We start from the raw sequence: 21,452 nt of genomic DNA on the forward strand, positions 1-21,452 counted from the left end.
GTGATTCTAAGATATTAATTATATTCAGTAAGAGTGATAGGATAAATATCTGTCTCTGTTTCTGTGTGTCCTCTTTGAGGTCCTGCTGGCTTTTGAATCTGTTGATTAACTTTAATTGAAGTTGATAGAAAGATACATGTCTTGAAGACATTAAATACCCAAGTGGAGCAAAGAAAGACCCGGCTCAGCATCCCACTGAAAAAAAAGGTGAATGCTCAGCCGCTATATTAGACATCAGAGAATGCACACTGGTAGGCTGTGACGGGGGCTCGGCTGCAGGATGCCCTTCACCAGAGCCTTGCCCTGTCCAGCCGGGATACCCGGCAGCAGGGAGCATGCACAAACCCGCACCTTCCTCTGGTCACGGAGCTACTTGTTTTGCTTCGTTTTCTGCTGCTTTCCTTGCCAGCCGCAGAGCGACTCACGCAGCGGGAATCTGCGCGCGGCAAGGGTGGATGCACAGACACCGGCCGTCCTTCCCCGGGAGACCCTGGCCAGGCGCAGCCCGGGCAGCCCGTGACTGCGGCCACGACGGCTCGTTTGATCGCTTTCCGGAGTCTTAGTTAATCATAGAATCGTTGAGGTTGGAAAAGCCCTTTAAGATCATCCAGTCCAACCATTAACCTACACTACCAAGTCCACACTAAACCAATCAAGGGTAGACCAGACTAAACCATGTCCCCAAGTGCCACCTCTGCCCATTTTTTTAACCCCTCCAGGGATGGGGACTCCCCCACCTCTCTGGGCAGCCTGTTCCAATGCTTGACCACCCTTTCCGTGAAGAAATTTTTCCTAATATCCAATCTAGACCTCCCCTGGCACAGCTTGAGCCCATTTCCTCTGGTCCTATCACTGACTGCTTGGGAGCAGAGCCCAGCACCCCCTCCCTGCCCCCTCCTGCCAGGAGCTGCAGAGCGATCAGGTCTCCCCTCAGCCTCCTCTTCTCCAGGCTGAACACCCCCAGCCCCCTCAGCCGCTCCCCACCAGCCCTGTGCTCCAGACCCTGCCCCAGCTCCGCTGCCCTTCTCTGGACATGCTCCAGCACCCCAATGTCCTCCTTGTGCTGAGGGGCCCAAAACTGGACACAGCATTCCAGGTGCGGCCTCACCAGCGCTGAGTACAGGGGGACGATCACCTCCCTGCTCCTGCTGCAAATAATTCCAAACAAAACCTTAATTCTACCTATCAGGTATTTATTCCTGCTGGGAATAGGTTGTTTTGCCCGTTTGGTGCTGCAGCTGAGGTTGTATTTACATGCAGCACTGCAGAAGGTCTTGGGCACCGCAGCCGTCGGCCAGCACGGAGCCGTCCCAAGCCTCTTGGGTGGCACGGCCACGTTTGCCTCCCTGGGCGGCACCGCCGGCGCCAGAAACCTGAACCTCTGAAGTTTTCCCCACGAGCCTTGGCAAACGCTAGCCCCGCAGCAAGGAGCAGAGTTGATTATCTGCATGTCAGCAAGTGTTTGTGCTGCAGAAACAAACATCTGCCACCCGCGTAGCTGAGAGCCTGCTCCTCGATGCAATCCACAATTTTCCATTGAATCGCTTTCCAGATATGAGTTGTTAATGTAATGAAGTAGTAGGTATGTGCACTATGTAAACACAGACGTGTCCTACGGTATGTTGGCGAATCGCAGATAAGCCTCAAAACTTGAATTAGGGCCTCAAAACTTGAATTAAGACTCAGTTCTCATGTCATGAGAGAGGAGTTCACCTTCGCTGCGCATTTTGTGAACAGTCCTCTCCGTAAGTCACTAACTGTAACCTCCGTGGTGGGATACCTTATTTCTCTCACTATGGAAATTCAGTCAGTAAAAACTTAGGAAACACTGAACTTAGAGTACCCTGGTAGTTCTTCCGTCCTGCTGGGGGATTTGGTGATTTTCTTGAAGTCTCCACACACAGCAATTATACAGTCAGATGAGAATGGAAACTTCGGCTTTGAAAGAAAAGTTTATGGTGTGTTCCGCAGGAAAACCACAAAGCTGTAGATGTAGAAAACTGGGAAATATCAGGCAATTGTGTGTTGGATGCTTAAAAATCTGAAGATTAAGAAGCTACGGTTTCTATTTTGAAAGGCTTCCAGATTTTCAGGCTGACTTCATTATTCTGGGGGCGGGGTGATGTTCAGTGTACGACGGCAGCAGCGAAGCTCTGTTTTTAGACGGCTGTTTGCACCAAGTACGTTTGAGAGCAGCCTTCCCCAAAATGGAGCTGGTTGCGTAATAAAAGATTAGCATCGCCATTTATGTTTATCTTTTGTTATAAATAGCGACCTAGATACACCGTGGCTCTTGTGACCTATGCCGCCATTACGTGCACTGTGACACACGAGGGGCGTGCGGGTGCCGGCGAGGGCGGCTGGGGTACCCGCACGTGAGGGGGAGCGCGCCGGGCGGCGTTCACCGGCGTTGGGAACGGGAAATCGCAGCGGGGCTCGGTAATTTGCATAGAGGTCATGTTTTGCTAATACGTGTCTTGTAGAAGCAGACAGCATGTAAAAGAGGATGGTTAAAACCTGACCCAGCAATGTTTTTAAATTTCAAATTATGCATAAAGTATGCATTAAATTAATTAGGGAATTCATTAAGAAGAGAAGAGTAAAGAAACTAGTTAGCAGCGTGCAACATTTAGTAATGTAAGCCATTTTCTATAATTGTTATATATAATTTGTCTCGTAACATTATCCTTTGATAAATTATTGCAGCATAATATGATATATGTCGCTTATTAACAGTTTCATTAATTACTATTAGAGCAAAGACACCCTGAAATCTGGCACACATAGGAACAAATGTTGAAGCAGATGGTTGAAATTAGTGAAACGCAATCGGTTGCTGAACCCTTTTACCTAATTACATTATTACATCAAAATAGTTAAACTAAATTTGTCAAGTTGTCGGCAAAGCGCTGGGAGGTTTGGAGCCGCCGCCACGGTGTGGCGATCACCCCCGGGCCCCAACTCCCCGCGGGGCGCAGGGACCCTCTGGACGTCCTCCACGGGCTCCAATGCCCCTGCGCCCTCCCGGCAGATTTCGGACCTCGCCACCCTCACCCCTCACCCGCATCCCAGGTCAGCCTCCTCCTCCTCCTCCTCCTGGCCCCGAAGAGCAGCATCGTTTCCCGCGCCTTTCCTGGGCAGCCTCGCCGTGCCTGGGCACGCGTCCCCGGGGCTGTGTGGGTCAGGTCTGGGGTCGGCAGCTCTCCTGGGGTTGGGTTCGCTGGGTCAGGGACGGTGAAAAGGCTGTGAGCGGCAGGGGAGGGGTACGGGGACACCCCGCTCCGCTGTGCGGGAGGAGGCGGACGCGCCTGCTAGAGAAGTGGTGCTACCCGTGACGGGCGGCGATGGCAGAGGTCGTTTGTGTTCTTTGTGCCTCTCTCCAAAGAAAACCAGCCTCGACTGACAGCCCTCTGCAAGTACGAGCCCTGGCAGGGTGATCTGCTGATTCCGAGTTTCAGCAGGAACGACTCCAGCGTTCCCATGGGCTCCTCTGCGGCGAGGAGGAGATCTGTTCGGAGGGAAGTGGCAACGCTGCGGTCAAGTGGAAGCGGCTCTTGCAATGCCAGGCGCTACCAATGCCAAATGGGTTTGTAGCCTCCTTGTCCGGCCAACAGCACACTGCTGGGTTTCTTCCTTTTCTTGACACAACCCTGAGTTTCCTTCTTTTGGATCAAGAGCCATGAAAGAAAGTTTGGAAGATAAAAACAAACCCAAGTGCTAAAGAAACTGCCTAGTTCTGCTGGGGTACTTGAAGTGAAAGCCTTGAGCCATGAACTCAGGCGGGACAGGTACCTGCATTAGTGTTTGCTGTGAGCTAGAACGCTTCACTGACCCCCCCATCACGCAGAAATTTGTATAAATAGGTTATATGTACTGCTGCGAGAGTAAGAAGTGAGGAATCCCAAGTGTGGTATTAATGCGCCGAATATACTTTGTCCGTGTAGGTCCCAGACACCAAATACACTTACACAGTACGGTCCTGCTGGTGCAAACAGATTTACAGCAGCATTTTGCTCAAGCTTCCTGAATTCTTTGCTTTTATACCTGACTAAATCCAAAGAAATACGAAGCACGTAACTTCCCTGTGTCCTTGCAGTCCGGCTATCTTTCTTGGGGTAACACCCCTAGGAGGGTACCCTTCATCTTCCCCCAGCTAAAGCGTTATCCAGCATCTAATTGCCCCTGTTTCTACTGTGCGAGGGCTAGCCTTTCCTCATCCTGGCCAGCAGAGCTTCCTAGAGGGGGAAACTTACCTTCTGCAGAGGATTTTGACACTTCAGCAACTTTGAGCTCAAATTATTAACAAATGTGTCCAAATTTGCAAGAAAATTCCGGAAAAAAAAAATCACTCGGAATCGTTTCAAAATAGGGTATTTCATACAACAGAACAGAAGAGGAAACGACTTTCAGAATTATTAAAGGGGGAAATTTAGAAAAGAAACAACATTGCAACAACAAGAACACAAGCATGTGAATTTTGATAGGACTGTTTTTTTTCTTTTTTCTCTACACTAAATTTTAGCAAATGTGCACAGCTTCCGGAGGGCGGGGTGGACCCTGCTCCCCACCTCTCCATCCCACCCACTACAATATTTTCCTCAGCTATTCCCACCCTGGCCCACCAGTTAGGGAAAGCCAGTCTTGCCCCAACTCTCCCAGCAGCCGTCTGTTGGACTCCCCGGGGGGGAAGAGCTTCGCCCAGGACCCCCCTGCACGGGCAGACGTGGCACTTTGGGACATGGCTTAGTGGGCATGGGGATGTTGGGTTGATGTTGGACTGATGACCTTAGAGGGCCTTTCCAACCTTGGTGATTCCTAGTTTTTACTTTCATTAAAAAATAATCCAGCCAGCAAGCCAGGAAACATGAAATTAATTCTTACTCTACTCTTAATTGGTTTAGTGGTGGACTTGGCAGTGTTAGGTTAATGGTTGGACTGGATGATCTTAAAGGTCTTTTCCAACCTAAACGATTCCATGATTCTATGATTCTATGCACGTCCCACGGCCACCGGCTACCCTCTGCCCTTCTGCCCTCTGCACATCCCGCTCTCCGACTCTCCTTCCCAATGCTCCATCCGCAGGTGCACCCCAAAACAGCATTTGCAGCCCTGCCGGTGGGGTGGCTGCGGGGTGGGGGGGCCCAGCCCTGCCGGCGGGGCAGACCCCGGCCCTTTGCTCCAGGCTCCTTCTGCATGCCGAGGATGACGGCCCCGCCATGAATGCATTAGCAGGAGAGTTCAACCTTTCATTCTCAGACTGATTAATGCATGGACGGATCCAGATTTTTGTAAATATATACTTCTGTATGTGCTCAGCTTATGGGGCAGGGCGTTCAAAGCCGATTCAAAATAATTATTTAATATTTGAGGTACTTGACAGCTCACCTCAACTATACATTATTTTCTCTGTCTCCCGCCTTGAAAGGCTAAAACCATTAATAAAGATATCACAAGTGCTGGTTCTATAGAATGAGTTATACGTGTGCAATCATGTGCACCTTTGTTTGCCGGTGACAGCGGACGTTAGCACCAAAGGCAGCTTTCCTCTAACATTTGCACGAGCAGGACCGGGCACACATATGTTAGTGAACAGCAAATACGAGGGGACGGGGACACGGCTGAGTTATATCGCCAGCGGGAATTGAAGCAAATGTCTCCAAACACTGTTTTGGGGAGGGCTGGCTGGCGGCAGGCACACTCTGCCCTGCCGAGGCACTCCTGCAGCTCCTTCCCCGTGCAGCACCTGAAGTGATGCGGAGCGCCTCGGCGGGGGCTCTGCTGCCCGCACCCCCTCCCAGTGAGCCGGGGACCCGGAGTTTTGGTGTGCAGAGACTCTTCTCCCACCCTTTGGTTTTTTTCCCTGACATCCAAGTGATGTTGGATGGAACTTGCAAAAGCGTGTAGGGCAGGATGTGAAGTCGGGGGGCAGTTCCTGCCGGCGGGGAGGACAGGCCTGGTTGTTCCCCGAGTACATGCAGCCCATCACCAGAAGTCTGGTAAAATAAGCTTGTAGCCGTGCTTATCTTTATCAATGTAAAATCAAAGATAAGAGTCTCAGCTTACTCCTTCATCTCTCTTTGAGGGATAGTGTTGTACTGTTCGGGGACTAAAGCTGCTGGGTAATCATTATTAATATGAATCACTTCTGTTAGTTTCTGTACACAGTCTTTTAAGAGAAGAGGGACGCTTTCTTCAGTACGCGAGTGCGCGTTTGATCCTAACTCCTGTGTCATAGCGTGGCGGGAGCAGCTCGCCATTCCTGCGTGGAGCACGTAAGTCTGCTTTCTCCTGCATCGCTTTTCTAGTACAAAGTGAATATTTAGGAATTTGTAATTTTTTTCCCCATACATATTTCTGGGAAATGCTCTTGAAATGTTTTGGTCATTGATCTTGCTAATCTCTTCAACTAGGACATTGGCAGAAATTAAGACTAGCAGGGAGTTCAAAAGGCTTAGTTAACAGAACCGAAATGATTTGGTTTGGATGTTTTCTCCTCAGCACTTCCCTCTCTCTGGTGGTGAGCAACGGTTTGAAAACCCTCTGTGATATAGAATCATGGAACCATGGAATGCTTTGGGTGGGCAGGGCCCTTCAGAGCCCACCCAGCCCAGCCCCTGCAGTGCCAGGGACAGCTTTAACCAGCCCAGGGTGCTCACAGCCCCGTCCAGCCTGGCCTGGGATGGTGCCAGGGATGGGGCCTCCACCGCCTCTCTGGGCAACCTGGGCCAGCGCCTCACCACCCTCATTGCAACAAATTTCTTCCTTATAGCCAGTCTAAATCTATTCTTCTTTAGTTTAAACCCATTACTCCTTGTCCTGTCCCAACAGGCCTTGCTAAGAAGCTTGCCCCCACCCTTCCTGCAGGCCCCCTACATGCTAGAGCCCCGTGCAGTTACTCGGAGCTACCCACACTGCGAGCATCCTCCCCGCCGGGAGGAGATGCTGTCCGGAGCGCTGCAGGCAGGGACGAGCAGGGACCGGCAGGGACGGGCAGGACGCCTCTGCGCAGGTACACAAAGTGCTGCACTGCCTGAACGTGACCCTGGCTCCTCCGACATTGAATTAACGCTTCCCTTTGAGTTATCTGTTTCATCTCTCCTGGAAGACACGAGGCAGTGTGCGCTCTGTATCCCCAATTGCTCATGCAATATGTTAATATTTAAAAAGCACTGTGATTGGTAAAGCAACTGATAGCAGCAAATGTATATTCCTGATATAATATTTTAACGTAAGCGATCATGGAAATCGAAAAAAACTTCCCACGAAATCCGGGGTAACCAGGCAGTCACTGTGCTTGACAGTCCTGTCCTGAGAATGAGTGACGATGTTTTGGTAGTTTGATGGCCATGAAACGATATGTCATGTAAAGACAGTCAGCACCATCGCCATAAGGCAGTCTGTCATTGTCTGGCTGAGCAATTCACATGCATGATGCATAAGAAAGTAAAAATAATCGGTAATCTATTGCAAGCCAGGGAAAGTAATCAGTAATACGTAATGTACTCTCCTTGGACTTGCCAATCAAAATGGTTTCCTAAGCAATTTCAAAAGCCCGTAGGTTATTTAACAATGCATTCCCGGTCTTGTTCCTGGTGCATCCAAATCCGAGTCCCAAGTGTCCCCATCACACACCGGTGCCCGTAGGAACAAAGAGGCACATCAGGCTGCTGACCCTGCCGCTTGAAAGGAAGAAGCAAATAACCAGGAATTGATATTTTAAAGTTGTGCTTCATCATAGCAGTGATAATAAACTGAGAAACAGATTGCTCCCACCGGGGTTAGTCAGGACTAGGTCTGGCGTTGCAGGCTATGGACATAACGCGGCAGGATTTTTGTGGGTACGGGGAGGCAGCGGGGCATGAGGGCAAGCTGCCTCCCTCCCTCTCTTTCATGGAGGAAGAAACAGCTGCAGATTTAGGGCAACTGAAGCAAAACCACCACCACAAGTTTTCCTTCACAGTCAGAAAATGCGGTTTGCCGAACCGGCATGCCTCGCTCTGCTGGCGTCCGGGCGCGAGGAGCTTTGCACCCTCCCTGCGGCCGCGGGTTCTCCATGGGCATCGTCTGGGCGGACGCATAACACCGCCCTAACGCAAGGGCTTGGGCTGAAAATACCGTTTCTCTTACAGTAACGTGATGCATTGTATTGGGTTTGCGTGGCAAGGTTTTGGGAACGGGGGGGCTACAGGGGTGGCTTCTGTGAGGAGCTGCCAGAAGCTTTCCCCGTGTCCGACAGAGCCAATGCCAGCCGGCTCCAAGATCCATGCTGGATCAGGCTGCTCCTGAGGGGCTGCATCCCGTGGGAAAGGACCCACGCTGGGGCAGTTCGTGAAGAGCTGCATCCCGTGGGAGGGGCCCACGCTGGGGCAGTTCATGAAGAGCTGCATCCCGTGGGAAGGAGCCACGCTGGGGCAGTTCGTGAAGAGCTGCATCCCGTGGGAAGGAGCCACGCTGGGGCAGTTCGTGAAGAGCTGCATCCCGTGGGAAGGGCCCACGCTGGGGCAGTTCGTGAAGAGCTGCATCCCGTGGGAAGGAGCCACGCTGGGGCAGTTCGTGGAGGACTGTCTGCCGTGGGAGGGACCCCAGTCTGGAGCAGGGGAGGAGTGTGAGGAGTCCTCCCCTGCGGAGGAAGGAGCGACAGAGACAACATGCGATGGACTGACCACAACCCCCATTCCCCATTTCCCTGTGCTGCTTGGGGAGAGGAGGAAGAGAAAATTGGGAGTGAAGTTGAGCCCAGGAAGAAGGGAGGGCTGTGGGGAAGGTGTTTTAAGACTTGGTTTCATTTCTCATCATCCTACTCTCATTTGACTGGTAATAAATTAAACTAATTTTCCCCAAGGTGAGTCTGTTTTGCCCGTGATGGTAATTGCTGAGTGATCTCCCTGTCCTTACATGGACCCACAAGTTTTTTATTATATTTTCTCTCCCCCATCCAGTTGAGAAGGGAGTGATGGAGCGGCTTTGGTGGGCACCCGGCATCCAGCCAGAGCCAACCCACCGCATGCGTTTACCTGGTTTCCCTCGCAGGATCTGGAGGGGATTTTGGGGCAGATCTCAGTGTTCGGAGGGCTGCGGGGTGGCCCTGCACGGCCTCGGGGCAGTGATGGGTGCACCCGACTTTTGAAGAGGACAACGAGGAACGTTTCGGCCGGCGGCACCAGGGAGAGACCTGCTGGTGCCGCTGCTCGCCTGGAGCCATCTTTGCCTGCTGAATGGTGGAGTCCCCATCCCTGGAAGTGTTCAAAAAATGTGCGGACGTGGCACCTTGGGACATGGTTTAGTGGGCATGGGGGTGTTGGGTTGATGGTTGGACTGGTGATCTTAGAGATCCTTTCCAACCTTAGTGATTCCTGGTTTTACTTTCATTAAAAAATAATCCAGCCAGCAAGCCAGGAAACATGAAATTATGACTCTCCCCTTAATTGGTTTAGTGGTGGACTTGGTATTGTTAGGTTAATGGTTGGACTGGATGATCTTAAAGGTCTTTTCCAACCTAAACGATTCTAGGATTTCTATGATCTCTATGTGTCGCCAGCTAATACACCACCAGTGCTTATCGCCCCGACTCCTTATCCCCCCATTATTTTCCTGAGTTGCACAACCTGCAGATGGAACCGGTGGCTTTGGAAATGATGTTCAATCATCTGTCTGGGACACTGAGGGTTTGTTCTGCTGTTTGTTCAAATCTTCTTGACGTTCACCTCCAAAGGATGATTCCCATCCTCCAGAGCTCGGCCAGCGTGGAAGAATCTGATGACCCTGAGGATAGATTTTTTTAAAATCCTTGAAAAGATCTTGGAACACAAGACCTGTTGCAAGGCATATTGCAAGGAGTATAAGCAGGTGCTGCAATGGAATTTCAGGAGTCAGAAGATTTTGCGGCCCTAAGCTGTACGGCCCTTGGCAAGCCCCATCCTACACGGACATGTTTCTCAAAGACATGAAAGTGATTCAATCCGTAAGTGACTTGGAAATTTGTGTGCGCAGGCGTTACTAGTGCTGCCGCGGCCCTTGGTGCTCAGGGCCGGCGAGCACATTGAGGGCGGGCAGGAGACGCGCGAGGTGCCGGGTGCGTGGGAGATGCACGGCTGCCGGCTCCGCAGCTGCCCGTATCATGCGTGCCCACCGTACGAAGTGAGTTGCCGCATTCAAACGCCTCTGTCCTCTCCACAGGCTTCCGGGAAGTTCAGAAATTCGTGTCGGCTGGTAAGGAGCTGGGCAGAACGGCCACCCTGGGTGAAATCAAGCGTTTCAGCTGGCTGGGACTGGAGCTTTTTCAGAGTACACGTGCATTTTAGCGCAGTTTTTAAGCTAAAAGGGAAGGAGAGTCAGGCTAAGAACATATGGCTTAACGATGTATTTGGAGATGGTCATTTGCTCTGTTTTCCACCTGAATAAATTTAAAGGCACAGCTGAAATTAACATGTCAAATCTTCATTTGAAATGTAATCTACTGTCGTGTGGATGCTATCGAATCTGTTAATAATTAGAACCTGGCACCTCCATTTAAGCACAGCCACTAATTCAAAGTCATGGGGTTTAGCTTACTTCACAGCAGTGCTGGAAATAAGGGCGCTGAATTGTTGACAGCAGATCTTTTATATATGTTTAAACAGATTTGTTTACTTCTTCCTTAACTGAAGTGAATGTGATTTAGGCACCTAGCTCCCTTTTATGCCTTTGGAAATGTTTTTCTTTAAACATAGTGTTAGCTCCATAATAGAGACTGCCTATATGGTATACGCCTATATGATTTGTAGAATTGAAATTAAACTGAAGTATTTAAGAGCATTTCTCTCTTTTTCTCTTCCTCTGGGCTCCTGACTTTTAGCACACCTGCTCTCCCAGAGCAGTCACTAAAAGCTGGGAACGGCTGTTCTGCGTGCCGGCCGGAGGATCCATGCATCACATCGCTGCGTGTGATTTTCTCGGGTTTTCCAGGAGAACCAAGAGAAGGCTCCTGGTGAATAGCTCCCCCAGCCAAAAATTCAGCACCAGACAGCACAAACCTGAAGGATTCATGAACTACTTCCACCACGCAGCTGGGAGAAGGGCTGAAAAATGAACGCACAATTATTCCACAGAAGTCCATCAAAATCATAATGAGCTTAATTCACAATAAATTCCAGCTCTGCTCTGAACCCTGAACCCAGTAATTAAATGATCTCTCTATTTTTTAAAGAAGCCTGTACCCATTGGGTGCTTTAAATAATACCATAAGTAATGTAACATAATTATCTTAAAAATGCAGCTGCGCTGCCGTGAGTTTTCTCTCCCAAAGGGTTTCAGGTTAGCCAGGGTGGCTGAAGGCATCTCCGGTTGGTTTGCAAACCCACTGTCACACTGGAGATGGCCTCAGATAGGCAGGAGAGAGAAAATGTGGAGCTGTAAGTACAAAGCATGAAAAAACCGTAAGTGCTTAATTTCTCCCCGAGCATCAGAAGGCGTGTGGGAGGGGAGTGGGAGTGTGTGGACTGAGTCACTGAACATAATTTCATGTGTTTGGGTTTTATTTTAATTACCCACACCGCCAGTTTTCAGGAAATCTCCCACCTTTGTGCTCCTCCCGGCGCTCCCCTCTGGGTACCAGCACTGACGCCAGCGTCGATGGGAGGCATGGGTTAGCATCGCGGCTTCTGCCAGCCCGCTTTCACAGCACGTCGCCAGCAGCCCGCCTCCTCTCCTGGCCCGAGACATGGGCTGAGCGCGGCCGGGACGGCAGGGCTGGGGGAGAGACTCACCCTTCGAGCAGCCTGGCCCCGTGCCGTCCCAGGGATTTACTTAGAAGGTGACGTTACGGAATGAATGGCTGCTTTATTAATCACGGGCACCTTCTCATATAATCATGGGCACCTTTTCATAAAAAGGCTGCTGTATTTAATATTAGTCTGTCTTTACAGGTGGTCTTACGCTGCAACTGTGCATGCAGGACATGCAATGAAGACTTCAGCATGCAAGAGATAAAAGGGTGGATAAGGGTACTGTTCTGTACCCGGAAGAAAGCTCTGCACATTTGGTCATCCCAGCCACAGACAGCAACATCCCAGCGATGTCTTTGGTTACAGGTTCCACAGCATTACTGCGAAACCCTTCCAGCAAAAGTGCTTTACAAACGGCAAACGTGTTTCTTCATTCAAGGTGCTGAAACTTATTGTGGCCAGCTCTTCCCTTTGCTTTCCCTAACGCGCCAGCCTCTCCTTAGTCGTGCAAGGACCGGACCTCAGGCTGAGGTCCAAGTCCCGATATCCCGACTGACTCGTCAGTCAGGGAAGTGGGTGGTGGGTGCACCAGCAGCCTCCCGACAGCCCCTCTTCTTGCTGGATGCTTCTCTTCTGTACGTTCTCTGCCGGTTCATGAGCCAAAACTTGGTCTGTAAATTCTGGAAATCCCTTTTCAACTTCAGCACAGAAGGTGCAGACCAGGCCCATCCGCGCCGCTCCGGCAGGGACCCGTCTGCCCCGGGGGGCCGGCGGGGGCAGTCCCTGTGGCAAGGCAGAATGACTTCTGGCTTTAGAGGGGCTGAGCTGCAGAGGATGAATGACGCTTTTGTTAAAAAAACATCATTAGAAAAGCCAGAAGATGAGTTCTTTTAGATTGCAAAGTCAAACACTTCAAACTTCAGAAATATCAGAGTTACTTTGCCTCTTGGTGGGGGACCGCCAAGGCGTATGTAACTCATTTCAGGGCTGGAGGAAGGGGAAAAATTGTTAGTTAGGATTTGGAAGTCTGGGGAGAGACGAGGTAATTTGTACAAATAGGCAGCATGGAGGATAATTAGCGCCAAATTCATCTCATTCAGGGCACTTAGGAGGTCTGGGAACAAGTTCAGCCTTGGTGGGGTACACATGATCTAAAAATGCAGATGAAAATTCAGTATCACGGTATCATCTCTAAAATAAAAGTGCCTGATTTCTGAGACAAACTCATGTGTTGGGGGCGGTGACTGGCCTGAACGTTTGGTGCTTACGCTGTATTTATTGCTTGTGTCCCCAGACGTCCCAGCTGGTCAAGCGGAGCTGTCACGCAGACGCCAGCCAAACCTCCGTCCTGCGGCAGCTCTAGCTGGCTTTTGCTACTGATTTCTTGGGCTGAGCTTAATTTTAACAGCATTTGCTTAAGCTCATCTTTGCTCCATTGACCTGGTTCCCTCTGACACGAAGGGGCTGAGACTTCCCCTGCCCCGCGCCGCCGGCCGGGCTCTCTGCAGGCCCCCGGCTCCCCGGTCCGGAGGGCGTGCAAGCAGACCCCGCGGCAGCCCCGCACCAAACGCAGCGATGCTCACGCCGCTCCTCCACCTCCCTGAGTTTGGCACGCCGCACCCAGAGCCACGGGAGCGGAGCGGCTTTTCGGCTGCCCTCCGCCAGCTCCAACGCTGTCTCCATCGGGAGGCAGCCGGGCTCGCCGGGCAGAGGGGAGCGGAGTGCGACGGCAGCGTGCCCCCCCTGCCAGAAGGACGGGGGGGAACCGGTGGCACAAAGACGGCGCTGGCTGCCCACTGGAGCCGCTGCCAGCAGCGTCCCAGTGTGAAACCAACGTGCCATATGGTGAGTAGGTACGACAGCATCTGAGCGGGGTGGTGGGCAGCGAAGCGGGACCGTATATGATCATCCCATGAGCGTGCGAGAGGAAGGATTCCAGGCCCAGAATATCAGTGCAATGCTGTCCTGAGCTTGTGCACATATGGCAGGGAAGAGATACTATTATGAGTCATTGAGAAATGAAATAAAAATAGGTTCTGTTACTGTGTAAAGAAAATAACAGGTACTAATTAATCCGGGCGCTCTGTGTGGTGCAGGGCAGCGGCGAGGTGGGGTGCGGCAGGCGGACTGCCCTCAGCACGCTGCCGAGGCGCGAGGGAGCAAAGCGAGGTGGTCCCGGCACCGGCATGTCGGGAGAGTTGGCAGAAAGGCTGGGAAACCCTGTGCGATTTCAGCGGAAAAGGCTCTTCAGGTATTTTCTAACGCTATTTGTAATGCATATGCAACTGAGCAGGCACTTTTTTTTTTTTTTTTTTATTTCTATTCCACAGGAATTAAATTAATTTTAGAAATGGCACTATAACTATTTTCCTGCCTCAGGGACCATTTGTTTTAAAATCATTAAGGATTTTTATATGACACTGCACTGACATTTGATGTGAATAAATTAAGGGAATTAGTATAAAACTGCGTTCTTTCTTCGTAGACTTGCCAGCACGTATCTGCACGCACGCACATTTGGCCAGGGTAGCCTGTGTAAAGGCAGCGGTGTCTGCGTGTCCACGAAGGCACAAAGACACAGCCCTAGGGCGGCTTGGCAGCGCGGCGCAGGGCGTCTCCTCGGCTGTTCCCAGTGCCCGTGCGCATCCTTAGCGGGGGCAAAACCTGCCGGCAAGTACCCTGCTGTGCTGTGGGAACGCGGCAGCGTAAAGCAGCCGTGGCAGGGGGGTGGCCCAAAACTGAGACCCCCTCACTACATCCCACCTCCGCCCTCCGGCTCCGCAGGTTCTGAGCGACCCTGGAGCCAAAGCTGGGATTTTGCGCACCGCCATGCAGCCGGCTTGGTCCCGAGAGAGCAGCCCTAAGGCCCTGACCGGGTGCCAGCAGGATCGCTGCCGGGCGCGGAGCGTAGGGCCTGCCTGCAAACGCCACGCTCGGCGCGCTGCCGATGCGCCCCTCGGGTGCTCGGGGACCCCGGAGGGGCCGGAGCGGCGGCTGGCCGCCCAGGTCTCATTTTGCCCCCTCGTACCAGGTTGGCATGCCGTGTAATGTCTGCCGTGCTGCCTCAGGTAACGACTCCGTTTGCTTTCTCCTCCCTGCCTGCTCTGTGTGCCCTGGGCCCTACTGACTGCCCGCAGCCGAGCGCTCGCACGCCAGAGCCGGACTGGGCATTTCCCCTGGCACTCTGCAGCGCGACTTGGCAGCGCCATCTCTGGCACGCTTCCCTGACCTGCCACAGCTGCTCCTCAGCGCCTTCAGTGCTGCCTGGGGACTCAAAACAGGTATTTATTTTAATTTAGGAAGGGCTCCAGTGGCTGGCTGAAGCCTTCCTGGTGCCAACAGCCACTAGAAGAAGTTGTGCTTCATGCGTGCAAGCGAGAAAATAATTTGCGGACAAACAAACTATAGTGTTTGAGCTTGCAAGAAACAGTGTGATGCTGTGACCTGAATGTAACCTGGATTCAGACTTCATAGAATCATAGAATCCTAGAATCGTTGAGGTTGGAAAAGACCTTTAAGATCATCCAGTCCAACCATTAACCTACACTGCCAAGTCCACACTAAACCAATCAAGGGCAGACCAGACTGAACCATGTCCCCAAGTGCCACCTCTGCCCGTTTTTTGAACGCTTCCAGGGATGGGGACTCCCCCACCTCTCTGGGCAGCCTGTTCCAATGCTTGACCACCCTTTCCGTGAAGAAATTTTTCCTAATATCCAACCTAACCCTCCCCTGGCGCAGCTTGAGCCCATCTCCTCTCGTCCCATCGCTAACTACATGGGAGAAGAGCCCAGCACCCCCTCCCTGCCCCCTCCTGCCAGGAGCTGCAGAGCGATCAGGTCTCCCCTCAGCCTCCTCTTCTCCAGGCTGAACACCCCCAGCTCCCTCAGCCGCTCCCCACCAGCCCTGTGCTCCACACCCTGCCCCAGCTCCGTTGCCCTGCTCTGGACACGCTCCAGCACCCCAATGTCCTCCTTGTGCTGAGGGGCCCAAAACTGGACACAGCATTCCAGGTGCGGCCTCACCAGCGCCGAGTACTTCGAGTAAGAACTATTAAAACTTTATTTGTTTTACTCTTTTAGAGGAACACTCGGTGCCCATCGTGTTTAACTCTTGGGATGCGTACTTCTGGATACCGCCTGCGGGGATGTTAGTGTGCCTGTAACTGCCCGGCTAGTCTCTAACTCCAGTTTTGCTTGGGTCTTCTGAAAAGGCACACTGCTTTATTTCCTACAACCCCGTAATTTCTGACTGCAATATAATTGCCTTGCGCACATTACTGAAACCAGCAGGGGAAATTAAAAGCATCAGAAGGTATGTTAAAAGATTACACACTTTCCTGTGTTCTAACCCCACCATGTGATATTTAAGCAAATTGCATTACTCCATTCTTATTTTCCTCTACGGACACGTGTGGTCGGGAAGGTTGCAGCGCTGTACAAGCCCCTCGCCGGCTCCAGCGCAGAGCTCAGCTGCGGGAGCCCCGGGGGTCCCAGCCGTGGGGATGGATGCGATGGAGAGCTGCGGCTGTGGCTGCGGCTGCAGAGCAAGCCCAGGGGAGAGGCTGGGCGGGCAGAGGCTGCAGCTGAGCAGCACGTGGCTTCCCTGTCCCCAACAACGGCCCGGGCCACCTCACAGCCCTTAACCCTGCACCGTCCCCTGCTCAACCCCTCCGCCCCCTTGAAAATCCCCCCGCGCCCTCACATCCCCTCCGGCGCCGAGCTCGCTGCTGCACCCAGCACAGCCCAGCTCTGGAAATGCTGAGAAATGTGGAAAGAGCGAGCCTGTGCCTTAATTTTCGCTTCCAACAGCTGCTGGAAAATAGACTGCATTTCACATGGAGAGGACCAGCCAGTTCCCGCTGAAATCAATGGCAAGTGTCTCAGACCCATCAACATCGGTGAGAGCACGTAAAGGCAAGGCACTTAATGAACTGCCTGCGTTTGCAATGCCATTAAGGACAGATTAATGCAATAGACTCAACATGGGGCTATACCTTAAAACCATTTGGGAAATGAAGTTAGTGCAGGGAGCAGCTGCTGTCCTACTGGGAGCAGCACCATGCAGGGAGGGCATCAGCCCTGTGCGCCCATCTCTGGTGTCTGCAGGTGGGTTCCCTGGCAGGATCCGCGCTGCAGCCGTCACCTGGACAGCAGGGATGGCTTTGGTTCCCCGTGAGTTTCCCATGTTCCCACCCCTCTCCCAGTATCTCAAACAGTCCCTGGCTCTGCCTTCACGCTGGGGCAAGGCAACAGGTCTGATCTGTGAAGAAATCAGCTTCTGCTGATGTTAATGTGCCAGGCTGCAAAGCACGTGTGAAGCGTCCTTTGTGCCGGTGCCCTGCTATGGACGTGGTGGCCCCTCCGGGCAACGGGGTGGCAAGTGCTCGACCTGCCGTAGCTCATCCATGGCACCCCAGAGCGTGGTCCGTGTGCCCTGCAAGAGGAGGTACGGTGAGCTGCTATGGCTGCAGCATTCCCCTCTTCCCTTTGCAACCCAGCTAGCCCAAGAAAAGGCAGCCGGAGCTTGCCTTCACCGCCCCAAAAGCACAAAGCAGCCCCGAGCCACCAGCCAGCGCAGCCACAGGGCCCCCCGACCGCCCTGCCGGGCACGGCTGCCAGCCCCCAGCTCCACAGGAGGCTGGTTTCATGATTTATCGCAAACATCATGTGGAAACTCTTCACCGCGACTCAGACTGGGCTGTGCTCCAGCCCCAGAGGTCCCAGCCCCGCTCTCCACAGCTCGGCACAGCCCCGGGTTGCCCTCGGTGCTGTACGGACACCCCGAGCTCCCTCCCGTGACTGACCGCGCCGGGAGCCCCAAGGGATGGGGAGGGAAGAAAAGGGGAAGGAAAAAATAAATAGCTAAGCAAGTTAAGAAAGTCTGAGCCCTTGGGTGAACTATGGATGTTTGCTGCCAGGATTATTCTGGGGATTCTTATTTCCTGGCTGGTTATCCACAGCAAGCAGCGCCTTTGTCTCTGTGGCCATTGCTCTGTCAGCTGTGGGAAGCCTTCAGCAACTGGGTGCCTGGAAACGAAGGCCGATTTCCTGGACGTTAGGAATGAAAGCAGCACTTTGTGATTATTTGCTGAGTCCAGTTTTCAGGTTACAGCCCTGATCTTGTCGTGGACTGGCAGTGCCTGACCTGGGGGGGAGGCCAGACATTGCTCAGTCCCTGAAGGACAGCGCCGTGGCTCAGCCCCAGGCAGCAGCTCAGCACCACGCAGCCGTCGCTCACTGCCCCTGCCCCACTGGGATGGGGGAGAGAATCGGAGGAGTGAGAGTGAGAAACACTCCTGGGCTGAGATAAGAACAGTTTAATAATTGAAATAAAATAAAGTAAAATAATAATAATAACAATATAATAATAATAGTAATAATGATATACAAAGCAAGTGATGCCCAATGTAATTGCTCCCCACCCGCCGATCGATGCCCAGCCAGTTCCCAGCAGCGATCGCTGCTCCCCGGCCAACCCCCCCAGTTTCTATACTGCCCATGACGCCGTATGGTATGGAATGGCCCTTGGGGCAGTTGGGGTCAACTGTTCTGGCTGTGCCCCCTCCCAGCTTCTTGTGCCCCTGGCAGAGCATGGGAAGCTGCAAAGTCCTTGCCTGGCATAAGCAGTACTGAGCAACAACTAAACCATCAGCGTGTGATCAACATTCTTCTACTACATCCAAAAGACAGCACTGTGCCTGCTCCTGGGAAGAAAATTAACTCTATCCCAGCCGAAACCAGGACAGACAGGCTTGAGGGGACCTCTGGAGGTCCCGTGTTCCCTGGGTCGCCCCATCTCCTCCTCAGATATGCGTTTAACCTGCTCTTTAAGGTCCCACATAAGGCAGCTCCCTCCTCGCCTCTTCCACTGCCAGACTTCCCCAACATCCAAAAGCGTTTTCCACGCCCATCCTGACCCCCTCGCTGCGGTGACAGCCCCCGTGCTGGCTCTTCCGCAATGTGCGCCGCGGCTGCGGCCGCTGGCGCGATTCCCCTCTGCGGGCAGGCGCCCTGCGCCGTGGCTCTTCCCACCGCTGCGCTCCCCTTTCTGCCTGCCCGTGTCTTTTTCTGCAATGCCACGGCCCAACCTGGTCACCCCGGCCCGGCCGTGTCCTTCCCGACGGTGAAGAGCAGGAGGACCATCCTTGCTGCCGCGGGCTGGATGCCTGCCCGCAGGCTGGAGCAGAGCGCTGTTCCGCCGCAGCGCTCCGCAGAGGCAACGCGTTGCAGACGCCTAGCTGCGCTGCTGTCCTCGAGGCTAACGTGGACTGCGGCACGTGGCCGGCATCGCCCCCGGGAGCCCCGCGGGGGCTGTGGAGCTGTTTCTCCTCTCCGTCCCAGGCTTGGGGGACCTGGCCAGTGTCGGTCTCACCTGCGATGTTGCTCAGGTCCATTTTGGGTTCAGCGGTCCCAAACCACTCTCGCAAGGGGTGGATATGGCCCCTCCAACAGGGCTGGTCTGCAAAGCTGCTGAGCCTGAGTCGCCCTGCTCGTACCCTGTATGCACTTCAGCAAAAGGGCTCCTGGGGCAGCTGGAAGCCGCAGAGCTGTCTCCAGTCCATCAGCACAGGTCAGGCTCCACTCTGAGCACCGCCGCCTGCAGCTGCTCGGTTCCCTTCTCCCAACACCCTGGGCCACTCTGCTGGCTACTGCCTGGCTCGGCTGGGCTCGGGAGAGGTGGGTGTGGGTTGCCAGCTGCTCCCCTGGGCTGCCACCACCGCGGGCCAGCTCTGCTCACCGCCGGCCGCTGCCTCCCCGTGCAGCCGGGGTGCAAATCCTGGTTCTCGTTTGGGGGGACAGGAGCTGGGATGCTCCAGCGAAGGCAGGAGGGGACGTTGCAGAACCAGGCGCTCTCTGTTCTACCAGTTTCCCGGAGTTTTGGTGGGTGTCAGACTGTTTTGTCAAAACAATCCCGACAAACGAGGGCTAGCTAAAGTGGATTAGTTTAAATCGAGCGCTTATCCTTTCTAAATGTCAGGAAAAGGCAGTTTCGGCTTTCTGAGTCAACGTGTGACCTGGGCTGTGTCGGTGGGGTCCCAGCTCACCTCTGCTTGCCTTACCGCTCCCACCAGCACCCCTGAGGCTGAGGAGGGACCCCTCTGTTCGGAGCCAGGCTGCAGAGGAGCGTGCAGCCCCCTCAATATAAAACCAATATTTAGCAGGCAGGTGTGTTGTCAAACTTAACTGATAAATATTCTAAAGCAGCAGGACCTTCAAATGTAGGAAAATATTTGGCGCTAAGGGTTTCGGCAACATATGAATTGTTATTTCACTGCTAACGGTAAGAGATGTGACCTGTCGCAGACTGCGGAAAGCGGCACTGTGTCACAGCACAAGGGCGTGGGGGAAGCTGCGGGAGGGAAGGAACAAGCAGGACGCAGCCTGTCACGGCAGACAGGCACTGCCCCAACTTCCCGCAGGCGCAGCCAGCTCTAGGACTGGGGTGCAGGATGCACGGTGCAGGATGCAGAGCGCAGGGTGCAGGGTGCAGAGTGCAGGATGCAGGGGTGTAGGGTGCAGGGTGTAGGATGCAGGGTGCAGGATGCAGAGTGTGGGATGCAGGATGCAGGGTGCAGGATGCAGGGTGTTGGATGCAGGGGTGCTGGATTCAGGGTGTTGGATGCAAGATGCATGGTGCAGGGTGCAGGATGCAGGGTGTTGGATGCAAGGTGCAGGATGCAGGGTGCAGGATGCAGGGGTGCAGGATGTTGGATGCAGGGTGGAGGATGCAGGATGCAGGGTGTGGGATGTAGGATGCAGGGTGCAGGATGCAGGCTGTTGGATGCAAGGTGCAGGGTGCAGGATGCAGGGGTGCAGGATGTTGGATGCAGGGTGGAGGATGCAGGATGCAGGGTGCTGGATGCAGGGTGCAGGGTGCAGGATGCAGGATGCAGGGTGGAGGATGCAGGGGTGCAGGATGCAGGGTGTTGGATGCAGGGTGCAGGATGTTGGATGCAGGGTGTTGGATGCAGGGTGCAGGGTGCAGGATGCAGGATGCAGGGTGCAGAGGTGCAGGATGTAGGATGCAGGGTGCAGGATGCAGGATGTTGGATGCAGGGTGCAGGATGCAGGGGCGCAGGGTGCAGGGTGTTGGATGCAGGGTGCAGGATGTTGGATGCAGGGTGTTGGATGCAGGGTGCAGGATGCAGGATGCGGGGTGCGGGGTGCAGGGTGCAGGATGCAGGGTGCAGGCTTTAGGGCGCAGGGTATGGGCAGCCTCGCCAGACCGCGGCCAGAGCCAGCAAACGCAGGGGTGGCTGCTGGCACCCCGTGCAGGGGTGCCGAGTGGTCCCGGGGCTGCCCACCCGGTGAGGGTGCGGTGCGGTGTGGTGCGGTGCGGTGGAGCCGGTTGCCGTGGCCGGGTCCCTTCGCCGCCCCACGCTTTCGGCCCTGGCGAGGCCGCGGCCGCCAGAGGTGATCTTGGCAGATACTGAAACCCAGATAGGAGGGGAACGAGAAAAGCTCGTCACCTTCCCTTCTGTCATCTCATACTTGTACAGCAAAGTACTGTTAATAATAATTTAAATGCTTTGGTTGTCAGTCACTGCTCTTTCTTTGTAAATGTTACTCATTTCATAAATAAATCAAAACCTGCAGACCCTAGGTTTTCAGAAACTTGAATGCTTTTGTTAAAATTGTATGAAGCAAATTCACAAACACATGATTTATATTATCTCAGCACAGCACAGGAGATGATAGAATATACTATTTAAATTAACTTCTCTCCCAACAAATGAAATCAATTCTG

This window comes from Pelecanus crispus, chromosome 5 (genome assembly GCF_030463565.1).
Source record: "Pelecanus crispus isolate bPelCri1 chromosome 5, bPelCri1.pri, whole genome shotgun sequence".
Taxonomy (NCBI): domain Eukaryota; kingdom Metazoa; phylum Chordata; class Aves; order Pelecaniformes; family Pelecanidae; genus Pelecanus; species Pelecanus crispus.